Below are 10,268 nucleotides of genomic sequence, written 5' to 3'. Positions count from 1 at the left end.
TAGGCAATGAGAAGAAAATTCATTGGAAGAATTGGGATTGTCTAACTCAACCAAAAAAGGAAGGGGGTATGGGATTTAGAGATTTGAGGTATTTCAATCTTGCTATGTTAGCCAAGCAAGGTTGGAGGTTGCTAAAAAATCATGAGTCTCTAATGTTTAAATGCTTCAAGGCCAGATATTTTCCTCGGTGTAATTTTCTTCATGCAAAAGACTCTCCAAACAATTCTTTTGTTTGGAAAAGTATGGTGGCTGCCTTACCAATTTTGAAGAGTAGGTGTTGTTGGAGAGTAGGGAATGGAGAGTCCATTGAGGCCACTAAGGATAAATGGATTCCAAACTACCCTTCAAATAAAATTCTACATCCGGTGCATGGTATGGAGAAGAGTTGGAGAGTATCAGATCTTATTGATTGAGACATTCATGGGTGGAAAAGGGACATCATTATGGCACACTAATCGGGAAGAGGCTGAAGCTATTTGTAGAATCCCCTTAAGCCGAAGGGTTGTGGAGGATTCAGTGGTATGGCTGCATAATAAGAAGGGAGAGTATTCAATTCGATCTGGGTACCATCTAGCATGACAGGTGCTGAGGAAAGTTGGCTAGCCCGAATCATTAAATAGGAGTGGAAGGTAGCAGCTGTGGAGCACATTATGGAAGCTAAAACTACCTGGGAAAATTAAAATTTTTGGCTGGAGGGCGTGCCATGATATTCTTCCCACATGGATGAGTCTAGCAAAACAAAAAGTTGTGCCGGAAAGCTTGTGTCATTGCTGCCAGAGGGAACCCGAGGATGTTGTTCATGCTATATGGGGGTGTGGATCAGCCCAAGATGTTTGGGCAGGAAGCCTCACTGTGTTGCAGAAAATTCGAACTAACCATTGTGATTTTTTGCAGCTTGTTGAATCATTGGCGGACAAGTTCGATGCAACAAAACTGGAGCTTTTCTTTATTTAGTCATGGCTCATCTGGAATCAAAGGAACGTGGTTGTCCATGGCGGCCATTTGAAGGACCCATAGTGGTTGAATAAGAGGGCAGCTGAACTGTTAGACGAGTACAAGAAAGCACAAGCAAGGATGGTTATCTCCAATGCAACACCAAGATGTCGCAGCTACTGGTAGCCCCCTGTGCAGGATGTCTACAAATTAAATTTTGATGCAGCGGTCTTCTCGGATATGAATTGCTTTGGTGTTGGCGCAATAGTTCGAAACCATGTAGGTGAGGTGATGGCTGCTATGTCGGCAAAGGGAGAGTATGTGCACAATAGCGATGAAGCAAAAGTTTTGGCATGTCGCAAAGCGTTGGAGTTTGCGATGGAAGCTGGCTTCTCAAATCTGGTAATTGAGGGAGATAATTCAAATGTCATGAGAGCACTTTCGGCAACTACAATAAATACTTCCTTGTATGGGCATGTAGTTGATGACATTAGATCTTATTTTTTGGGTTGGCAATTTGTTGGTCTTAGCTGTGTTAAAAGGGAAGGGAACATGGTGGCTCATTCCTTAACTAGATTTGCTAGGAATATTGTGGATGCTTTGTATTGGATGGAGGATGAGCCCCCACCTGTTGTAGATGCTTTGCATTATGATTGTTTACATATTAATGAATGAGTGAATCTTTCGTTTTCAAAATATACATATATATATATATATATATATATATATATATTTGACTTCTTTGTGTTTTGGCTTCCAATAAATTGGGAAGTTTTGGCTTAAGGAAGAAGAGAAGTTTTATCAATGTGCTTGTGGGCTTAGATCTTTTGTTGATTAAGTAAAAATTAGGAAAAGCATATTTGTTTCTAGGAAGTTGTATGTCCATGGCAACCTCCCCAATGAGAGTATTTGTGTATGATTATTTCTAGTGATCTTGCTTGGTTCTTATGGAAATTCTGACTTATGAGGATAAACTACATCTTCTTATGAGAATTTTGGTTTCAGAAATAATTTTAATTCTTTGAATCTTTTAATAGTTGTACTTGTGCCTGTATACCTAGAGAAACGGACACAATATAGAAATATTTTGCTAGCCTTTGTAGTGATACTGATATAGGCTGAACTATTGTTCTGTTGTGAAGTGGATGGAAAGGTGATTCCCGTGGTGGATTCATTTGGGTTTTTTTGAATAAAATTCTAAATTTTTGAGAAAAAAAAAATTCCTTTTTTTTTAAGAATAGCTGACAGATGGAAGTAATTAAGTTTACAAATTTCACTTTCCTCTTTTCTTTTCCTACTGTTATTATGCAACACCGAATAAAGTCTGTAAGTTTCTATTATTCTGGTTATTTTAAAATATGAATATTGATGCCCACCATGATAGACAAGGTTCAGTACTCCTATGTAAGTGAATGACGTCTTCTCCTTTTTCTTTTCTTTTTTTCCCCCCTGCAATTGTCTTTTGATAGGAATGAACCGATCACAAGGGATCTCATCTATGAAGCGTAAACAGCCTGACTCAAAATCACCTATTGAGTCTGTGACAGAACATGAGCGTATCCCTTATAATCTGATCCGAAGCAAGCAAGACATGGCTATTTGGACAAGAGAATGAAACGAGAAACAAACATCCCCGACAATGTGCTTAACAAATCCCTCAAATCACTTCAAGCTAAGAAACTGATAAAAGAGGTTGTAACCATCCAAAAGAAAGGCAGAAAACACTATATTGCGACACGGTTTGAACCGTCAAAGGAAATCACTGGTGGAGTTTGGTATGTTGAGGGGAGCCTCGATACAGAGTTTATAAACTTTTTGAAAAAGCACTGTGTGAAGATCATTTATGAGCAAAAGATTGTTACACTGGAGGAAATTTTGGACACGATAAGGAGGAGTAGAGCCTTCAATGTTGAGTTCACAACTCAGCAAATTGAAGAGATCGTGAATGCTTTGGTTTTGGACGATGAGATATTGGAGGTGAAGAGTACTGGAATGGGGGAGATTAATTCTAATGCTTTGGTTTTGGACAATGAGAGTAAACAAACACCTGAAAACAAGAAAATATTTACTTTTAAAAATCATCCCACCCACCGCATGATTCAAAGAAAAGAGCCGATTTTACCCCTATGAACAAATCACAAACAAATTGCTCTCTTAAAGCATTCTCATCAGCTCTCTCAAATGTGCCAAATGCCAAATATTTGGCACATTTGACACACCAAACACAAAAACAGACCCTTATCAACTGTGTTAAATGTCTCAAAATTTTGAGACATGCTACAGTACGCTTTTAAATATGAGAGCGTACGGACAACAATGCCATTTTGGTTTAATGTTTTTTTATTCTCTTTTATCTCTCCGTCACTCTCTATCTCTTCCCTCTCAGTTCGCTCAAGATCTCTCTCATCCTTGCTCAAGATCTTCTGCCGCCTCACCTCGCCATCAACCTCCACAGCCCTCGCCATCGACCTTCAGATCTCTTAATCAGGTCGTGGGTGTGAGATTTGGGATGGGTTTCGATGTGTGGGTTTTGGGTCATTGATTGATCGTTTGGGTTGGGATTTTGGGCCGGTGGTGGTGTCGTGGTTGTGGCAGTGGTTGGTTGAGTTTTGGATCGGCAATGTTTATGGCTGTAGTGGGCGGCGGTGTTTGTGGCTGTAGTGGGTTTCGATGTGTGGGTTTTGGGTCATTGATTGATCGGTTGGGTTGGGATTTTGGGCCGGTGGTGGTGTCGTGGTTGCGGCAATGGTTGGTTGAGTTTTGGGCCAACGATGTTTATGGCTGTAGTGGGCAGCGGTGTTTGTGGTTGTAGTTGGCTGGCAGTGTTTGTTGAAGATTTTGAGTTTCTTTTTATTTTTCTTTTCTCTTTTGTTGAGGTTTTTGGATTTGGAATTTGTTGGAGATCCAGTGATTGTGATTGTAGTTTATGGAGGTTGATTTGCCGTTGGTGGTGATTTGCCGTTGCGGTTGCCGTTGGTGGTTTATGGAGATTGATTGAGATTGTAGTTTAATGTGTTGGAATTTGTTTAATATTATTTAATGTGTTGGATATATTATTTTAATGTATAGAATTGAAAAATAGAAGATGTGATAAATGGTGAATTGTAAAATGGTGTGCTAAAATGATAAAGTAGGTTTTTGTTGTATCAAAATGGGATTTTTTATGAGAGAGCTGATGAGAATGCTCTTATGCTAAAGCTCAAATTAGACCTAAACCAACAAAAGTATCAGGTAATGTTTGGCAATGTTTTTATCTTTCTATTTGCAGAATTTTTTTTTTTAATAAATAAAAAAAGCACTTGGTAAGTTGGGAAAAAAGTTTTTCGAAAATAAAAAATAGATTTTATTTTTGGAACTGATAATTTTTGTGTGTGTGTGAGAGAGAGAGAGAAGGAAGTGATAGTTAATAGTACAATAGTTTTCTGAGACTATATATATATATATATATAGATATATTCAAAACCGCAACTTGAACTAAGACCAAAACCACTGCCACAAACCAAACTAATTTAGTACCCTTAGTTTTTTACTATGGATTTTGCCACTAATTCATCAATGAAAAGATTTCCATTTCGCCATTAACTTTTTACGGTTCTACTGTTGTTTAGAGGCAGGATGCTCTTAGACAGATCATAAATCTTATATGAGAAGCAAAAGGTTTAATTAGAGAAGCAATTTAGACAGGTCATAAATCTTTAAAATAACAAATAAATATTTAGGACCCGTTTGTTACCGTTCTTTAAAAAATAGTTTTCAGTGTTTAAACAACATTGCACATATTTTCACACACTTTTCCACTCACACATATTTTCAAAAAATATAAACAACATTACTATAACAATATTACCAAACAGACCGTTAATTGCAAGCATGAACATATGCAAAAGCATACACATATGACTATATGGATAGAAATTTATGTAGCATCGTTTAATTGCTTCTTTATAATATGGTTTGCACTTTACGACATAGACTTTAAACCAAAAAATAATAACTCACAATAAAATTTGACATCTCTATCCATTAAAAGAAATTAATTTCATCTTTAAATAAAAATTACATGTATGACCTAATAAAAATAAAGGACCAAATATGTGAAAACAAATGGACCCAAATAAAAAACAAAACACGTAATTTATGAAAATCTTTTAAATTTTATTAATTAATTTGATGCTCTAAACTTTAATGGCATGCTCAATAAATGAGACCCAAATGGTATATTTAGTACGGATTTTCTAAGGAAATACACTAAACTTTTAGCATGGGTTTCATAGAAGATTGAATACTTTTTCTACAATTAAAATGCAAAATGGGTAATTTCATTAGTTAAGTGCTACCTCATTTGATTCAAGTTCAATTTTTGCCCACAACTAGTTAAATTAAAGGGAATTTCATGATCTTAACCATAATTTCAAAATTAATCCAATCACATGGTCAAATTTCAATTAAAGCTTAGTTAAATTTAAACAACCACATTAAAATTGATAAAAATTAACAAAGAAAAAAGAGGTTTAACTATTAAAACCATGAAATCCTTTAATTTAGGACTAAAACTTCTAGCAAAATTTATAACTGGAAAAAATACAGTATCACCAACTAGTACTGCCAATTGCATTTGTGCTAAGAAATTCGTAAATATACTACTCACCAAACTGCTAGCACTCTACTCGAGCTTTGTCAATATTATGTTTACACCGATATGATTGTCATGTTGTTCTACTTCTATTGGATGTAGACACCTCATTTTGTACCCCTCACGACTCAGGCCCTCATTCCCTAATGACGACATTACTCTAAGGCCCAAGGTTGATTTGAAATGTCACCCGAAGACATTGGCGCGGAGCTTGATGGAGCCATATACGTGGCCTCAGCAGTGAGGAAGGTCCCATTCCGAAGTCTTTGCTCAATGAGCTTTGCGATAAGAGAGTTCCTATTGACTTGGTGATAAGGCTGAAGTTCCAATTTCACAAGCAAGTGACAAGCTTTACCATAAACAAGTCTATAGGGAGACATACCAAGAATATTTTTATAGGCAATGCGGTACACCCAAAGTGCATCATTCAACCTCAAAGACCAATTTTTATGATTTGGGTTAACCGTCTTTTCCAAAATTTGTTTAATCTCCCTAGATAGTTTGTCATTGTCTTTTAAATAAATCCTATGAGTACATACGACTAAGTCCTTTTATGTTAGCCATGTTCCTTCCTATGACACCCTTATGTTTACTCAAAACATTTAATAACTTACATTCTTGCAAGGAGCCAAGTTCAGAAGATATTACCATAGGAAAAGTCTCATCGGTTCCTAGAAAAGCATACTTGAGATCATTTGGCCAGGGCTTCAACTCCTATTTAGATACTTGCTCACTAGATGGCAACAACTTCATCTCACGAGGTGGCAACTCCTTATATTTCAATTTCCAATTGCTCGCTTCCAATTCCTGTGCAAATTCCAAGAGACAATGAATGTATGCAATTTCAGAATTCTCATCAAAGTCAAAATCACATGAATTGACTAAACAAGTTCCTAATGTTTGGTCTTGAACAATTGTTTCAATCAAGTTAAATTCATGCACATCCTCTTCATCCCTAGTTTGCTTACAATTATTAAAAATATTAAGCTCAAGGGTCATATTGCCAAAAGATAATTTTAAGACCTCACTTTTGCAATTTATCAATGCATTAGAAGTTGCACGAAATGGGCATCCTAAAATCACAGATATTTGAGAATTAGAATTAGAAACAGAATGCATGTCCAAAATAATAAAATCTACAGGAAAATAAAATTTGTCCACTTGAACCAAAACATCTTCAACAACACCCTTAGGAACAATCACAAATCGATTGGCAAGTTGTAAAATTATGGAAGTGGATTTTAACTCGCCTAGACCTAATTGCTCATACACTGAATCCGGCAAAAGATTCAAACTTTCTCTATTTTTGAATTACCAATCACACATGAAATAGTGGGACAACTTGGATCTTTAAACTTTGGAGGTCTATTGTTTTGAATGATGGTACTAACTTGTTCAGTCAAAAATGCCTTCTTATGTACATTATGCTTACGCTTAACAGGACACAAATCTTTCAAAAATTTAGCATATAATGGAATTTGCTTTATGGCATTCAAAAGAGGAATGTTCACTTTAACTTGATTAAGCACTTCAAGGATTTCAAAATTTTGATTCACTTTTTGAGGAGAAATCAACATTTGGGGAAAAGGAGTAGGGATAGGACATCTTTCAATTTCATTAGATTTAGGCTCAAGGACTTCATTACTACTCTTTATTTTGGAAGACTCATTATGTGTATTGCCTTTAGGAATATCTTTTTCAATGACTTTTCCACTACGAAGAGTAGTTGCAAATTTAACTTGACTCAATTTATTTTCAGAGGAACTGTAATCATTAACACAAAATTGACCTTGGGGGTTTGGTTGTGGTTGAGATGGAAACTTACCCTTTTCTATTGTACTCATGAATGTGGTCAATTTAGTGAGAGTGCTCCTAATGCCATTTATGGCTTGTGAGTTTTGATTATTAATGGTGGATTGAGTCTACATGAATTGTTGCAAAGTGTCCTCAAGACTCTTCTTTGGAGGGGGATTATAGGGAACAAAATTTGAAGAACCATGTGTAGGAGGTGCAACCACATTATCATTCCTCTAACTAAAATTTAGGTGATTCCTCCACCTTGAATTGTATATCTCTGAATAGGGGGAAGGGTATGATTTTTTCACCATGTTCATAGCATTTGCTTGATCATGCAACACCTTTTTAAAAGCTGGAATTGTAGAGCATTCATTGGTAGGATGTTCCATGGTCTCACAAATTCTACAAACTTCATCAATTTTAGGCACAATATTGATTCCATTGACCTTCCTTAATTCCATGGCTTCAAGCTTCCTAGTTAGACTAGCCACCTTAGCACTAAGGTCATCATCTTCTCTAAGTTGGTACTTACCACCCCCAGAGGGGTTGGTGGATGCTTTAGACCTATCTGAGGTATCAGTGGTATCCCAAGATTGGGCATTTTCAGCTAAGAGATCAAAATAATTAAAAGTCTCATCAGGATCTTTATTCAAAAACTCTCTATTGCATATCATCTCTACAAATTGGCGCATCTTTGGAGTTAAACTTTCATAGAAAAAAGTAATTATACGCCATGTTTCATAGCCATGATGTGGACAAGCATTAAGCAAATCTTTAAATCTTTCCCAATATTGATAAAATGTCTCATTATCTTTTTGTGAAAAATTCATTATTTGTCTTTTAAGTACATTAGTCCTATGAATTGGAAAAAATTTCTTTAAACACTAAGTTTGCATCTCTTGCCAGGTACTAATTGACCTAGGTCTCAAAGAATTAAACCAAGATTTTGCCCTGTCTTTAAGAGAAAAAGGAAATAATTTCAACCTAATGGTCTCTTCATTACATGATTGATCATAGAAGGTAGAACATACTTCCTCAAATTCTTTAAAGTGTAGGTAAGGATTTTCAGAATCTAAGCCATGAAATTTAGGAAGTAATGAAATCATACCAGGCTTAAAATTAAAATTATTTGCATTAGTTGGAAAAATGATGCATGATGGTGCACTACTCCTAGTAGGTTGCAAATAATCCTTGAGAGTTCTAATGGATTGGTGAGCGTGGAAGTTTTCATTATTTAAATTATTCTCATCACCATGATTACTCTCTAAGTTCGCCATGATATCAAGTGTGTGAGAATGTGTGAAAGAATCAAATAAATTGCTAAACAAATTATTAGACTCAATTCTAACCAAGCGATTATCACTATCACAACACCAAACAAGCATGCAAAAGGAAAGCAAGAAAGAAAAAGAAAAAGAAAAGAAAAGAAAACAAATACCTTTAACAATAAAAAGAAGTAAAAATAAAAGAAAAACTCTAAAAGAAAAAACTAAACTACTTAAAAAGGAAAGACTGGGAGAGATATTACCAAATATATGAAGAAATTTAATGCTGAAAACCCCTCCAAATAAAGTGGAACACTTCTCTAATTGCCTAATCCCTGGCAATGGCGCCAAAAACTTGCTGCGACTTAAATAATGGTCCCAAGTGCATGATTGTCGCGAAATAATAATTTGGTAAGTCTGAGGTCGAATCCATAGGGAAAAGAGAATTGATTAGCAAACCACAAGAGAATAAAACTAAAATAATAAAGTTTAATTGAAGAGATTTTTTATGGTTTAGTAAAGGTAATTTAAATTAAAAGAAAATAACAATATATTAAGTGTCATCCTCCCAGAGCCCATTTGGACTATCTGCCTCACTCACAACACAATTTTTTTGAGTGTCATCCTCTGTCACAAGGTTTAATTCAACAAGAGTGTCTGTATTTGTGTTGTGCTTGAGATTCTCTTTGATATTGTCCCTCTAGAAGAAACCACATAATAGTTTTTGTCGACTATTTCTTCCCTATCTCCCTTCGAATTCTCTTCCTAGAAGCCAAGTTAGATAAGTTTTGATCATTGCCTAATTCCAAATTTTCTCCACAATGCAACCAAGACAGAGGGTAGGGGTCTGAGGTTGCAGAATCAAAGGACAATGGACATGGGTCAGCAGTGGTTGGGCCCGAATTACTGATTATACGTAATCCTACATCCAACAAAGGACATGGGCCTAACCTATCAAAAGTGTTAAGATCTTGAGTCATTTAGGCCGAGCCATGTTGTTGGGCCAAAAGGGTTTGCACACTTGTTAATCCATGAGGTTGGGCTTGGACTCGAGCTAAATGTGGCCCAGTACTAGATTCACCTATCTCATATTTTATTCTATTCCTATCCACTCGTCGGACAACAGATTCAATGAAAAAATCCAGCGACTCAATGATCTGTCCTCTATTCCAGTTTGAGTTTGGTAGAACCTCTGGGCGAACACTATTCAGATTATCAAGATTAAACATGACCGCTGTTATGGATTCACTCTCTATTTCAGAATTTGACTGTTGTGTACCTCTTATCTATCCATTTGTGACAAATGGGCCCGAGCCATCAATCCATGCCCATCTTAAAGCTGAAGACTTTGGAGGGAACCATGGAGGTCTTAGAGAGAAGGTGATGCCTGGGGTTCGATGTGGGCTTGGGGTATGGTCATTATTATGTGGGGTAGTTGTGTGGCTCGGGTTGCCAATTTTTGGAACAGAGTATGGAGGGGATGATGTTGGTGAGTTGAATGGGGTGTTGGGGTTGTTGTGATTACCTAGATTCAAGGAATTGGTAACAGAGTTGAGTGTGGTATGGTCGTCATCATTTTGGTACCCTTCCTGTGTGGAGATTGGTGGGTGTTGGAAAGGTTGGGTGCTCTATATCGGTAG

At 36.4% G+C, this 10,268-nt stretch overlaps 1 non-coding gene and 2 pseudogenes across 1 annotated transcript; 2 read left to right on the top strand and 1 right to left on the bottom strand.

Moving 5' to 3' along the window:
* Window positions 1-2,404: 2,404 nt before the first annotated feature.
* On the top strand, window positions 2,405-3,063 carry LOC115950219 (annotated as a pseudogene).
* Window positions 3,064-5,721: 2,658 nt separating this feature from the next.
* Window positions 5,722-7,410, bottom strand: LOC115950218 (annotated as a pseudogene).
* Window positions 7,411-8,104: 694 nt separating this feature from the next.
* LOC115951038 lies at window positions 8,105-8,211 on the top strand. The gene has a single exon (XR_004083176.1). It is a non-coding gene; the product is annotated as a small nucleolar RNA R71 (small nucleolar RNA).
* Window positions 8,212-10,268: the final 2,057 nt, after the last annotated feature.

Source organism: Quercus lobata, chromosome 6 (assembly GCF_001633185.2).
Source record: "Quercus lobata isolate SW786 chromosome 6, ValleyOak3.0 Primary Assembly, whole genome shotgun sequence".
NCBI lineage: Eukaryota > Viridiplantae > Streptophyta > Magnoliopsida > Fagales > Fagaceae > Quercus > Quercus lobata.
This window is presented reverse-complemented; position numbering and strand designations above follow the sequence as displayed.